This window comes from Equus caballus, chromosome 6 (assembly GCF_041296265.1).
Source record: "Equus caballus isolate H_3958 breed thoroughbred chromosome 6, TB-T2T, whole genome shotgun sequence".
In the NCBI taxonomy this organism is placed as follows: domain Eukaryota; kingdom Metazoa; phylum Chordata; class Mammalia; order Perissodactyla; family Equidae; genus Equus; species Equus caballus.
The window spans coordinates 72,554,906-72,569,771 of record NC_091689.1 but is presented as its reverse complement, the minus strand read 5'-3'; positions in this window follow the sequence as shown (position 1 = coordinate 72,569,771).

Genomic DNA, 14,866 nt, shown 5'->3' with positions numbered 1-14,866 from the left:
ACAGGGGGAATTCTTCAGGAAAGTGATTAAAACTATAAAGAAAAATCAATCGGAAATGTTGGGGATAAAAAATACAATGGATGAGATAAAGAAAAATCTGGACTCCCTAAATAACAGAGCTGGTATTATGGAGGATAGAATTAGCAGTCTCAAGGACAGAAATATAGAAATGCTTCAGATGGAGGAGGAGAGGGAACTAAGATTAAAAAGAAATGAAGAAATTCTAGGAGAAATATCAAATTCAATTAGGAAATGCAACATAAGAATTATAGATATTCCAGAGGGAGAAGGGAGGGAGAAAGGAAAAGGAAGCTTGTTCAAAGAAATAATACCCAAGAACTTCCCAAAGCTGAGGAAAGAGCTGGAAATATAAGTAAAAGAAGCTAATATAACTCCTAATTCTATCAATGTAAAAAGACCTTCTCCAAGGCATAAAGTAGTAAAACTAGCAAAAGACAATGAAAGAAAAAATATTAAGGACAGCAAGGAAGAAGAAAATAACCTACAAAGAAAGGCTTTCAGGGGATTTCTCAGCATAAACCTTACAAGTTAGGAGGCAGTGGAATGACATATTCAAAATTCTGCAAGACAAAAACTTTCAGCCAAGAATACTCTATCCAGAGAAAATATCCTTCAGACATGATGGAGAAATAAAAACTTTCTCAGATAAACAAAACCCAAGGGAGTTCATCACCACAAGAACCTCCCCCAACCCGCCAAACAAGAAATGATCAAGAAGGCCCTCATAACTGAAAAAAAAGAAAGGATTTACAAAGCTTTGAGTAAGGAGATAAATAGGCAGACAAAATCAGAAAACTGAAACTCTCTATCAGAACAGGTTAGCAAACAATTATAACGTGAAAGATAAAGGGAAGGAAAATATCAAAAATAAATATAATCTCATCATTTTAACCCCCAACTCACAACACAACATGAGATAAGTTGTGACAACAATAACTTAGAAGGGGAAGGGAAAAGCGATGAATTGGCTTAGATTAAGGAAATAAGAGGCTATCAGAAAATGGATTATCTCATCTACAAGATTTTTTATACAAACCTCACAGTAACCACTAAACAAATAATCAGAAAGAGAGACATAAACGACAAATAAAGAGAAAGCTATCATATAGAACCACCAAACTGAATTGGTAGTCCGAAATACACAGAACAAGAAACAAGGGAAATACATAACAACCAGAAAGCAAGGCAGCATTAAGCCCTCATATATCAATACTCACTCTAAATGTAAATGGATTGAATTCTCCAAACAAAAAACACAGTGGTGGGATGGATTAAAAAAACAAGACACAACAACATGCTGCCTCCAGGATACACATCTCAGCTCTAAAGACAAACACAGGCTCAGAGTGAAGAGAAGGAAGATGATATTCCTAGCTAATGGCAAACAAAAGAAAGGTGTTGCCATACTTATATCAGACAAAGTAGACTTCAAGATAAAACAGGCAATGAGAGATGAAGAGGAGCAGTATATAATGATAAAAAGGAACATTCCACCAGAAGACATAACACTTATAAATATATATGCACCCAACACAGGAGCATCAAAATAAATAAAGCAACTATTAACAAACCTAAAAGGAGATATTAACAACAACAGAATAACAGTAGGGCACTTTAACACCCCACTTACATCAATGGACAGATCATCCAGACAGAAAGTCAACAAGGAAACAGCGGATTTAAATGAAAAACTAGACTAGATGGAATTAATAGATATATATAGAACACTCCATCCAAAAACAGCAGAATACACATTCTTCTCAAGTGCACATGATCATTCTCAAAGATAGACCATATGTTGGGAAACAAGGCAAGCCTCAATAAATTTAAGAAGATTGAAATCCTATCAAGCATCTTTTCTTACCATAATGCTATGAAACTAGAAATCAACTACAACAAAAAAGCTGGGAAAGTCACAAACATGTGGAGACTAAACAACATACTCCTGAACAGCCAAGGATCATTGAAGAAATTAAAGGAGAAATCAAAAAATACCTGGAGACAAATGAAAATACACCATACCAACTCAGATGGCAGGCATCAAAAGTAGTCCTAAGAGGGAAATTCATAGCAATATAGGCCCACCTTAACAAACAAGAAAAATCTCAAATAAGCAATCTTGAACTACACTTAACAGAATTAGAAAAACAAGAACAAACAAAGTCCAAACTCAGCAGAAGGAGGGAAATAATACAAATTGAAGCAGAAATAAATGAAATTGAAACCAAAAAAACAGTAGAAAGGATCAATGGAACAAAGAGCTGGTTCTTTGAGAAGATAAACAACATCGACAAACCCTTAGCCAGACTCACTGAGAAAAAAAGAGAGACAGCTCAAATAAATAGAATTAGAAATGAAAGAGGAGAAATTACAAAAGATATCACAGAAACAAAAGGACTATAAGAGAATACTGTGAAAAACTATATGCCAACAAATTGGACAATCTAGAAGAAATGGATAAATTCTTAGGCTCATACAATCTCCCAAAACTGAATCAATAAGAAATAGTGAATCTGAATAGACCAACCATAAGAGATTGAAACAGTAATCAAAAACCTCCCGAAAAATAAAAGTTCAGGACCAGATGGCTTACCTGGAGAATTCTACCAAAGATTCAAAGAAGATTTAACCTATCTTTCTCAAACTAGTCCAAAAAGTTGAAAAAGACAGAACACTTCCTAACACATTTTATGAGGCCAACATCACCCTGATACCAAAGCCAGACAAGGACAACACAAAGAAGGAAAATTACAGGCCAATATTGCGATGAACATAGATGCAAAAATCCTCAACAAAACATTAGCAAAACAAATACAGCAATACATTAAAAAGATCATACACCATGACCACGTGGGATTTATACCAGGGATACAGGGATGGTTGAACATCTGCAAATCAATCAATGTGATACTCCACATTAACAAAATGAGGCATAAAAACCACATGATCATCTCAATAGATGCAGAGAAAGCATTTGACAAGATCCAACATCTGTTCATGATTAAAAACTCTCAATGAAATGGGTATAGTATGAAAGTACCTCAGCATAATAAAGGCCATATATGACAAACCCACAGCCAACATCATACTCAATGGGGAAAAACTGAAAGCCATCACACTGAGAACAGGAACAAGATAAGGGTGCCCACTGTCACCACTCTTTTTCAACATGGTACTGGAGGTTTCAGCCAGAGAAATTAGGCAAGGAAAAGAAATAAAAGGAATCCAAATAGGAAATGAAGAAGTGAAACTATTGCTGTTTGCAGACAACATGATTTTATATATAGAAAACCTTAAAGAATCGATCAGAAAACAATTAAAAATAATCAACAACTACAGCAAATTTGCAGGGTACAAAATCAACTTACAAAGATCAGTGGTATTTCTATACTCTAATAACAAATGAACAAAGAGAATTTAAAAATATAATCCCATTTACAATTGCAACATAAAGAATAAAATATCTAGGAATAAATTTAACCTAGGAGATGAAAGACTTGTACAATGAAAACCATATTATTGAGAGAAATCGATGATGACACAAATGGAAAGACATTATTGAAAGAAATTGATGATTTCCATACATCAAAGATAATCCATGCACATGGATTGAAAGAATAAATATACTTAACATGTCCATCCTACCTAAAGAAATCTACAAATTCAATGCAATCCCAATGACATTCTTCACAGAAATAGAACAAAGAATCCTAAAATTCATATGGGGCAACTAAAGACCTCAAATAGCTAAAGCAATCCTGAGAAAAAAGAAGAAAGCATCACAATTCCTGACTTCAAAATATATTACAAAGCTACAGTAATCAAAACAGCATTGTACTTGTACAAAAACAAGCACTCAGAGGAATGGAACAGAATTGAAAGCCCAGAAATAAAACAACACATCTATGGAAAGCTATCTTCGACAAAGGAGCTAAGAACACACAACGGAGAAAGGAAAGTCTCTTCAATAAGTAGTTTTAGGAAAATTGGACAGTCACAGGCAAAAGAATAAAAGTAGATCATTATCTTTTGCCATACACAAAAATTAACTCAAAATGGACCAAAAACTTGAAGCTAAGACCTGAAACCATAAAACTTCTGGAAGAAAATACAGGCAGTACACTCTTCAACATCAGGCTTAAAAGGATCTTTTCTTTTTTTTTTTTGAGGAAGATTAGCCCTGAGCTAACTACTCCCAATCTCCCTCTTTTTGCTGAGGAAGACTGGCCCTGAGCTAACATCCATGCCTATCTTCCTCTACTTTTTTAATAGTGGGATGCCTACCACAGCATGGCTTTTGCCAAGCAGTGCCATGTCTACACCCGGGATCTGAACCAGCAAACCCCAGGCCGCCAAGAAGTGGAATGTGTAAACTTAACCGCTGCACCACTGGGCTGGCCCCAAGCTTAGAAGGATCTTTTCAAATACCATGTCTACTTGAGCAACGGAAACAAAAGAAAAAATAAACAAGTGGGACTTTATCAGACTAAAGAGCTTCTGCAAGGCAAAGGAAACCAGGAACAAAACAAAAGGACAACCCACCAACTGGGAGAAAATATTTGCAAATCATATATCCAACAAGGGGTCAATCTCAAAAATATATAAAGAACTCACACAACTCAACAAAAAAAACCAAAAAACCTGATCAAAAAATGGGCAGAGGATATGAACAGATATTTTTCCAAAGACAATATAGAGATGTTCAATAGGCACAGGAAAAGAGGTTCATCAGGGAAATACAAATCAAAACTACAGTAAGATAGAACCTTACCCCCGTTAGGATGGCTTTAATCACCAAGACAAAAAATAACAAATGTTGGAAAGGCTGTGGAGAAAAAGGAACCCTCATACACTGCTGGTGGGAATACAGACTGGCGCAGCCACTATGGAAAACAGTATGGAGATTTCTTAAGAAATTAAATATAGAAATACCAAATGACCTAGCTATTCCACTACTGGGTATTTATCCAAAGAACTTGAAATCAGCAATTCAAGGAGACTTATGCACCCCTATGTTCACTGCAGCGTTATTCACAATAGCCGAGACATGAAAGCAACACAAGTGCCCATCGACTGATGAATGGATAAAGGAGACGTGGTGTGTATATATATAATGGAATACTACTGAGCCATAAAAAAGACAAAATCGTCCCATTTGCAACAACATGGATGGACCTTGAGGGTATGACGTTAAGTGAAATAAGCTAGACAGAGAAAGACAAATACCATATGATTTCACTCACATGTGGAAGATAAACTAACACACAGACAAAGAGAACAGTTTAGTGGTTACCAGAGGGAAAGAGGGTTGGGGGTGGGCATAAGGGGTAATGGGGCACATTTATATGGTGACTGACAAATAATGTACAACTTAAATTTTACCATATTATAAACTACTCGATAAAATTTAAAAAATAAAAGAATTACAAAAGTACTCAAAATTACAGTCATAATTCTATATCATGATATAAAATTATGATCCAAAAAGTCTTGATTTTACATTATATCTTTGTATTATAGAGAAGGAATATTAGCTCCAATGAACGAGACATATAAACTGTAAGATTTGTGAGTATCAATAATATCTAACCAATAGTTTAACCTTCACCATAAATTCTAGGACAAAATAAAAAACCTGAGTTATAAACTTTGGACAGGGAAAAACAAGGGTCATTCATTCATTTTACAAATATTTATTGAAAACTAACTATTATATAGCTTGGCATGAGGTGCAACTGAGAATACAAGAATGGCAAACCATGGTCTGTGCCTTCAAGGATGTTGACTAGACTTATTGTTCCGATCATTTAGTAATACAGACAAATATTGAATCAGTACGTCGTACACCTGAAACCAATATAATCTTCTATGTCAATTATACCTCAATTTAAAAAAATCATGAATTTAAATACATATTTTTTTAAAAGACTAGAGAAAGTAACAAATAACAGGAGAAAGAGGAAAAGTATTCAGTGGGGGGAAGGAAATGATCCTAAGCATAGGCGACTGGGTATGTTGATGCTAACATATAAGTCGAAAAAAAAAACCAATCAGAGTATATGTAAAAAACTTTGTTATTGTATAGGCTTTCTAATTGACCTACCTATTGTTTCACCACTTGTTGTTGTAACCGCTGGAATGGAAGCTGCTGAATTGGAGAAAACAATGGAAAAAGAAATAAGTTTTGTGTAGAGGGAAAATTATGTTTCTGAGAATATCTATGGTCATATATAAAATGAATCAACTTGAAACTAATGTTTCAGAGAATTTAATCACATAGGTAAATAAACATCAAAATGTGAAGTTAAAGTTTCAAAATCCCATAGACAACAAGTAAAAGGTCAACAAAACTTGTCATTTTATATGACATTTTTTTCCAAAGTCTTCCTCTAAAACATTCTTAAAAGTACGACAAACATAAATTTCTCTAAAATTGTCACCACAGAGGTATAACACTGGAGAAGAAAGTCTGGGCTTTATATTTTTTAATGCTCTGTTGATTAAGCTGTGGTTGGAGATTGTGGCTTACCTGTGCCTGGGCTACTACTTATCAGTGTAATTGCTAGACAAAGGAGGAGACAAATATTCGGAAACGTATGTTAAAATGGTGTTGAAAGACAAGATTAAAAAGTATTTATTTAGACATGTTTAGATATCTGTAGAATGCAAATAAATGATTAAATTTAACAGTTAAATTCATCTATCATATGTTTACACATTTAATATGCTTTTGTACTTCTTTGGCCACTGCTTTAATTACAAATCATTCAATTAAAGTTAAAATTCCTTAGTAAAAGGAAACTAAATTATTTTCAAATTTAGAATTTTCTGCATTAGCCACTTTCTCCAATTAACTAGCGTGCAGAATGTTATTTTTAGGACACATAACTTCTGAACAGAGAAGAAGTTCTTCACTAATATTACAATTGGATGTAGACCCTGCTACTTGGCATTTAGGAAGTGAAGAAAGGGAGACCAACATATTTGCAAAAAGGGCCAAAATGCCTGAATTGCAAATTCACCTTGCTGCCAGTTCAGAAGCTAAAAAACTAATAAGCATCTTTTTTACCTGCTTCGGTGCTTAATACAGAGGTGGCTGTTGTAGTAGAAACTGTTTAGGGAAGACAATATTTATGAAAATAAATTACTTGAACACTTTTTGCTGGGAAATACAGTTCAAAAAACCAGTTGACATAAGCCAAATAAAAATTTCTGAAATTGTGTGCAGAAGTTAAGTGACAAAACAATTTCTCATTTAAATCAATGCAAATAACATTGTATTTATTGTATGTCCACCAAAAATAACTAATTATTTTCTGTTATTACCATCTAACCAAAATCATACACAAACTTTATAAGGTCCACTATTTATGGGCCAAGAAATGAAGTTCAGAATGCTGACGTGATACATTAGCTTTAAGTGATCAATAACTAAAATAAATAGCATTTTTACTCACATAACTAAATATATTACCAAAAACGTAAGCCTTCCAATTTACTGTACTGTCTCTTAATTGACACTACCTCCAAGTATTGATTAACAGGAAATAAAATTCCTCCTTGAACCACACAAGACTGCCATATGGAAGGGTACTGCAGCAGCCCCAAGTATAGTTATATTGCCCGTAAATTAAAAGTCCTAAAACTACACTGCATTTTGCCCAGCTCTCTCTCGAATGAACATAACCGAAATGCCCTTATACCTTACAACAAATACACGAGTTCAGGAGAATGAATTAACTTTTCATTTCTGTGTTTCAAATCATCTCCCAGTGTAATTATGATTTTAAAATATTTACTTCATGGGAGACCACGTTTACTTCTTTTTCATTCCACTTGTTCCGATTATCTAAAAATGTCAAGCTTTGGATGACGATAATTAACTAATAAGCATACATGACCCATTGCATGTTCTAATCATATTCCTAACCTAATTCACAAGAGTATAATGAAATAATATTTTAACATATTTCCTAGCAACTGTTCATTTTTAATTTAAAATTTTTGTATCAGCAGATTTACCAGCATATCTTTCACTGGCACAGAATCATATGAAATTATAAAGGATTATATAGAAAAGAAATCAGAAACACATCTAAAACATAAGGATGATTTTACCTGTAAGTGTTGAATTTGTAGTAGTTTCTGAAATAATCATAAATTACTATTATTTACAGGAATGAAAAATTGTGAAAAAATTCTAAATCTCAAGTTGCCTATACGTCATCGATTTTTTTATATTACGTCTTGCAATGTCTAATACAAAAAAGGAGTACCCCATGTATTCCTTTGAAGTTTATTGAGATTTATTTTTAAGATATGTGCTGCTCACGAGCAATCCTTCAATTATTTAATGCTGTCTGTATTAATCCTCACCTTCCACTCCATCCTTTTATTAAGCTATTTTGACAGTCTCACTCCCTAAATTCCCAGAACCTACAGGCAGGGGGCGCACACGCAGGACAGAACTGCCCCATCTGCCAGTTGTTGGAAACACCTTGGCAGCATTGGTTTTGAAGTGACTTGGCATCAACAAATACACTGGAACAGAACTGTCTCGATCCACTGAGCAGCAATCCAAAGCTTTAAGTACCTACTCCTCTGCTGCTGATGGTCTGAAAAGATCCCAAACCCTTTATCTCATCTTTCCTATATCCATTAGAGTAAAATATAATCACTCACCACCGCACTCCAACTCTCCTGCAATACAATAGCTGAAAGTTAAAAAAAAAAGAAAAAAATGAGGTTGAAATTTTAACTTCTAATGACGTATGTCTCCGAAATTTAAAACAACAAATTGTCTAACAGTGAAAATCAAAACAGAACCAAATAAGAGAGCAGTAAATAATCGTTTCCCCAAGAGCCTGCTATTGATTCAAACTGCTTTTTTGTGTGTACTGTGATTCCTAATCATTTCACTGAGGAGTTCTTGGGACCTAAAGGAATGCTTTGCAGTCAAGCTGCAAAGTTAGTTCTTACATTTTCAGTTTCAAGCATGACGTTACTTGATGGCCATGCTGTTCTAGTACAGACCACACCTCTTTGCTTCCATGTCACTGTCTGAAAGCCTATAAGCACGATCTTCTATGTACAGAATTAAAATTTTCTTTTTACCTAAAACTACATCGTGACATTTTCTGTCCTGTCTTCTGCATTGATAAGTATAAGATTTAACAAACCATTTGTTGATATGTGGATTTGCTGAAAATACAAAACAACTAACATAACTGATATAAAACTGAACCTAATGCTGATCTTCTCATTTAGAAACAACAGAGATAAAAATTATATATTTTTTCTTAGTTTTTTTCTAAATGAAAATGCAAGAAACAGAATTGCTTATTGGAAAGTTAGTAGAGAATGTACCATGTTCTTCCACAGTTATCTTGGATCACCCCGCCCGCTGGTATGATATCATTATAGAAGCAGCTGCACTCAGATAAACTGACGCATTTCATGATGTTCTCATCCAGGTAGGGAGCACTGTCCGGGCACTTAGCATAACAACCTGTAAGAAAGATGATGCACAGTTCATCTCTATGTACTGCAACTCATCATACTGCATTATATATTTGTAAAGTTACTTCAAGGATTCCATGAACTGAAGTAGATAATAGCAAAGCAACAACACACTCTTGATGAAAATATGTAAATTGAATAGGATTCAGATCCTCCTGCAATGAGATATCAACCTAAGAACTTACAAATTTTGACAGGTTTAATGTTTTTCTAAAATGTTTCCTAAAGTATTTTTAAGTGATTAGCTACTTTAATGATGGGCACAATGTTGGACACAATACAAAGCTTTGATATGCAGTCATGTGTCGTGTAACAATGGGGGTACGTTCCGAGAAATGTGTCGTTAGGCGACTTTGTTGTTGTGTCAACATCATAGTGTACTCACACAAACCCAAATGGCATAACCTACTACACACCTAGGCTATATGCTACTAATCTTATGGGACCACATGGTATATGTGGTCTGCCCTTGACCAAACTGTTGTTAGGTGGTACATGAATGTATGTGCATCTTGAAATGTGAATGTCAATTCTAAATATCTATTTTTCCAAGGGTAGAAGACACTGAAGTCATACTAACATGAGCTGAAAGATCTCAAAGCCTGGGATTTAACATAGATGTGACTTTTGGAGAGTTTTTGCACCATCTTGTTTTCTTGTCACTTCTCTCTTTCTCTCTCAGATATATAATGCTAAGAATAAAGTGCTGTTTAAGTACGGGATATAGTAATTGGCCTCTATTTGGGTGAGACTACGTTATATGTTGCATTCTGAAACTACATTCTCAATTAACTACACTGTCTAAGGAAAGGTTTAAAGATTGACAATGGGATCATAGCACTGTGTCCTCTTTCTCTCCTATTAAACAGATAATCTATGTCTAGAGAAAATGTTTCTAATGTAGAAATATTAATGTCATAATAAATATAAATATTTGTTAAATTATAAAATGTAAGACACTGAATTGGAAGAAACTAACAACATTTTCCAGTTTTAGAATATCAATATAATTTGTATCACTTTGTGGATATTATTAAAATATGCCTTACCTTCTAAAACTGCAGAAAATTTCTGGCCAATAACTCCATCTTTGCATGTTTTTGCAGCCACTGTACCACAAGGTTCGTAATGCCAGCTGCACTCCCCAGGTGCATTATAATAATCACAGTAGACAGCTATAATTGAATTATATCAAATTACTTCCATTCATTAGGACAATTTTCGCTTTTCATTTTCCAAAGCATTTTTAAAAGAGATTTTGAATGATATTAACAATAAACAGACCTAAAATATATCATTGCATCTTATCAAGTTCCTTTGACTTTATACGAATTGCCATATAAAGCCAAAATATTTCACAAAAAAGGGAGAAGGAACATCTGGAATCAAAATAGCGCCCTCCTTTGACATCTCACACTAAGGTTGGTTTGAGGTGGAAAGGTAAACATTAATTTTCCCATTTTGAGATATTTTAGGTCATGTCTACATTCATGGTTTTAATGTTCGAACTTACATTAGAAAAATAAATCTCTGGAAAAATTAAGCTGTTTTAATATGTAAATAAGAGTTCCCAAATGAGGTAACTAAAGATTTCAATATAATATAATGCTGTACATAATAATCTGAATAAAATGAGGATTCAATTTCAATATTTCTCATGTGTCATATTTTCTCCCATAATACCTTCCTTTAAAAGGAAAAGAGTTGGCTGATTTCTATTAAAGTTATCACATTCCATATATATCAAGACTCAGTTTATATCCATTTTACAGTTTATCTTGACTAGGGCTCTATAAAAGTTCTCAAGATAATTTGGACTTCAACCAAAAGTAACATGTGAGGTAAACGTTTAAAGACATACGACTCTACTAAGCTAGGTAAGCAGTTCACTGCTCATCAAGTTACGAATAAGAGATCTTTTTATCAGTGTTTAGGGTTTTTCCCTGTGAACACAAGAACCTTTGAAACTAAAATTAAATTTCATGTGCTGCGCCAGTTGCCATATTTTTTTTAATAGATATTTTTTTCCATCATAAACAAACCATGTTGGGATTTTAAACCTTTCTAGGTACAAGAATACGTATTTTGCAGAAAATATGAGAGGAAGATGGTCTAACCAAACAATTTTATCTAATTAGGTTTTTAAAGAACAACAACACATGGTCGTCACTTACGACAGAGATCTGGTTTTCTCCATGTGACACAGACTCCAACTGCACTGCATGCCTCTGCGTACATAGCCACAGCTGTGCAGAATCCCAGGTACTTCCCTTCCATGTCACATGCACAGGCTTCTTCGATACACGCATCATAGTAAGCGCTGGGATCCACCTAGGGAGAGCACAGCACATGAGGTTCTGGGAGCAAACCTTGTTCAGGTTATTGCTCTCAGAGCCAGGCTACCTTGTTGTGGCAGTCTCTGAAGGTGCTGTCCCGGATGATCTCACATTTCCGCACAGCCCAGGCTTTACAGTATGGATTTGAGTCACATGGGAAAGTTTGAGTTACTGTGTCCGAACATTCTTGACTTGTTTTCCAACTGTTTCCAAATTCCAGTGCCCCAGTAGCTACTGATGAATATCTTGTTGTGAAATCATCCTTGAGATCGCCATTGTTATTTCCACAAAGACCACACACTTTGCCCTAGATGGATCAGAACAGGAAATTAACAAGGGAGTTGTACTAGGGATGTATACAGAGATAGATACATAGATAGATAGATAGGTGAGAGACAGATAGATATGGTTATATATATTGTATCATAAATCCATTCTAAATTCCAAATTTTGGAAGGAAACCAAAATCTGTGGATAAGATTCTGTTCTCATTTAGTGCAAGGTATCCTATATCACAAAATGATCTAATACCAAATAAGATAAATACCTTAATAATTAAAAAACAATTACATTCACTAACTTCAAATTATACATGAATATACTGTTAGGTTCTTAGAAAAATTATTGCTCCAAGGAACACATTTAATTCTATGTATAGACCAACTACCTCAAGATTGTTTTATGAAATAATCTTAAGCAAGCTAAATTATGGTTCAACTAGAATGCCTCAGGTTTATTGCATTTATTTTTCACCAGGTTCTATCATCTGAGATTACATTTCGTATTTCATGATAAGGTTGATTCTCCCATTTTCCCCCTATGAATATGTCTCTAATTCTGAGTAACAGAAATGATTTTGCTTCCCCATTAACCAATTTTTAGTGATATACATACATTCCAGCTTGGATCCAATATCACAGACATTCTTGTATTTTTGTCCCAAATTATGGTTATTCCATTTAAAAATTTCACAATCAAGTACAGGCCAACGGTATGTACAGAGTATGTATTTCCATTCGGTTCACATTCCTTGCTTTCTGTAGTTTTGGCTGCTGTTACTTTGCCATCATGCAAGACAATATTCTGATCCTGTAAATTAAAAGACAGACTTACCGTAACTTCAGTTTTATTTGGCTGCTCATAATCTGAGAGAAAAGGTAAATGAAAAGAAACAGTACTGTACCTGAAAAGCAACTACGATTTTTCTTGAGCATGTAAGCCCATCTTCACAGCATGGGACACTTTCAGTTAAAATACGGAATGTGCCATTTTGACTACCACAATAATCCTTTGAAAATTAAATGATAATGATAGTTTATTAATATCAGGGACATGGAACTCAATTACAATATTTGTATCAGGCAAATATTTCTTACACAGTGAACCTTTAAACTCAATAAATGACCATATGCTGTGCTATGGAATTTCCCAAAGACAATGGGTAGGTAGCATTTATGAGCAGGCAGCCTCGGCTGGGTAGAAACTAGTTAACTTGCTTTGACTCAGCCCTTTTCCCATTAATTCTATAGAAGTTTATAATTATACCATAGATATATAAGTATTTAAATTGTGTAAGTTTAGAAACAGATTTATTTCTAGGCTCCATAAATAGCTAGACAAAGGTGGGTTTTTTCCTCAGTGATTTTTATGAAACTTGATATTCAATCACAACTAATGCATAAATACAAAACAATCTAAATTTCACTCATTAGATGTTACTTAGGAAGCAGTTTAGCTGTATGAAACAAGCATGAACTCTGGAATCAGACAAATCTAGGTTTGAATATGGCATTTTCTACCAGTAGTTTATGTTGCTTTGTCTCTCTGAGCCTCGCTTTCTTCATTTGCGTCATAGGAATAATAATATCAGCCTTTTAGTATTGTAACGATTAAATGTAATAAAATGAAGCTCTCAGAAAACGGTAACTGTCATTGTTGCTGATACTGCTGCTGTTAAATAATATCTGACATTTATTGAGCACTTATTATGTACTCCAATATTTGCCCTAATTTGGTTTCAAGTAGGGACTATTTCCATCTCTATTTTACAGAGAAGGAAACACACAGAGAAGTTAAGGAATGTGCCCAAAGTCAGGCATCTGAGAAATGGTAGAACCAGGATTGAAAGCTAGGCTTACTGTCTCCAGAGTTAAGTTAACATTAAGGCAGGTTACATTTTTCTGTCTTTGAGAAATATTTGACACCATTTTTTAAATTTCACAATTTGAGAGTAAAATTCTCCAGAGCTCATCTACAAATAAATAATAATTAAGAAGTATTAAAAATTGGGATAAAACACACTTGTAATTACCTCAAGAAATGTGTACTGGCAGAGACCATCAAAGCTGTAACTTTTTCCATCAAAAGTTTGAACATGACCTTCCCCATAGATGTGGCAGGTGGTCTGACACTCATTTTGTGTACAGTTCCAGGATCCTTTTATACAAGTACTAAAAGAAAATAATGACAGAGTGTGGTGATTAGATTATGCCAGGAATGGTATACTCATATCATTTTTAAAGTCATAAAGACTTTACTCATAAACACTCATAAAGAAGCACAAAACGATGTTTCATAGTGACTTAAAATTTGCAGTTGTCATTATAGTATATGATATTCATCATATATAATGCTATATACAGGTTGTATTTTTAAAAATAGCATTTTTTCTAACTACATTTGACCATTATTTTTTCAAATATCCCAAAATATAACTTCTTTCCTATAAAAATAAGAGCAGACCGTACACTTTCTAATATCCCAAACAAATAAAATAGTAATCTTTTATAATGCACCATTTGTTGCAGCCAACTGAGGTGACACTTCCTTGGTCATATTCTCGTCCACCAAAAGAGCATGGGCAGTCATCGGGAAAGACACAGTTCCCTTTAGAATTTCGAACCATTCCTACTGGACAGTAGCACCCACGTTTACAAGGCAAGTTTTCCTACAGGAATAAATATAAAATATACACCATGAGGCACTGCTCT